The sequence below is a fragment of the Pseudopipra pipra genome, chromosome 10 (genome assembly GCF_036250125.1).
Source record: "Pseudopipra pipra isolate bDixPip1 chromosome 10, bDixPip1.hap1, whole genome shotgun sequence".
In the NCBI taxonomy this organism is placed as follows: domain Eukaryota; kingdom Metazoa; phylum Chordata; class Aves; order Passeriformes; family Pipridae; genus Pseudopipra; species Pseudopipra pipra.
Window position 1 is genome coordinate 1,096,712 of NC_087558.1, and position 1,081 is coordinate 1,097,792.

Sequence of the window (1,081 nt, forward strand, 5' to 3'; positions counted from 1 at the left end):
CCCTGTTGTGACTTTTTTTTTTCAAGGTATTCTTACATGTAGAAACTATATTATAAATATAGTTTGTACATGTACATTATAAATGGGAGTGTATTTTGGGTTGAAAAAGCTGATTTTTTGGATGTAATTGATTTAAATGTGTGATCAAGAGCCCTGTTAGAACTGGGATGTTTTTCTTGTGGATCCTTCCCCTGAGGGGGTTAAGGTACAAAGGTCAATACAAAGCTGCTCGCAGGGTTTCTTCCTGTTTTTAATGTTTTTTAGGGTGAAAAAACCATGGCAAACTGTTCTGGAGTAAGTGTAAGCTTTGTGGACAGCCAAGTTGGAATTGCGTGTTAATTAAGAGAAGTGTTAATTAAACAGGAGAGTTTCTGCTCCTTGCAGGGGCAGGAGGCAGGTGCTGGAGCCGAGGGTCTGTGCTGGGGTGGGCTGGGGACCATCCGTGTCCTGCTGCTCCAGGGGGGCCCAGGCTCACCCCCCTCACCAGGAGGTGTCTGCCAGGTCCCTGTGCCCACACTTCCCTTGATGAAGCAGCAGGAATAATTCAGGGCTGCCATCCATAATTCATGGCTCTGACACCTGACCATGGGCTCACAGACCGGGACCGGCCACTGACACCGGAGCCCTGGTGCTGCTGTGCCTGCTCTGGAAACCCGGGATGCTGCTGGAAAAGGGGAGCTCGGCCCCCTGGGCTCCTGCTCCCACAGCTCTGCCCGTGGTGGCCCTCGGTGCTGTCAGGTTTGTGGCCAGGACTGATGTTCCTGAGCAGCTTTTATCCCTTGGGATCACTTCCAGGTGCACCCTGAGCATCCAGTGCTGCTCTGGCATTTTGCTCCCTGGGCTCCTTTGGTCATAGTTTGGGCAAGATGTGACCTGGGACAGGGTGCTCAGCTTCTCCTTTTGTGCCTGGAGCTCGCCCAGCTCTCCAAGTTTCTCGGTGTGAAGGCGAGATGCTGCTCAGGACGTGGGGAATGCAATGGGGATCAGCTGGATTTTGGGGTTTTTAAAGGAAAAAGGAGGTTTCCTGGCTGACCACAAGTCCCAGAGGCTCTGGAGCAATGCCCACCTCTCCTGTGCAGCT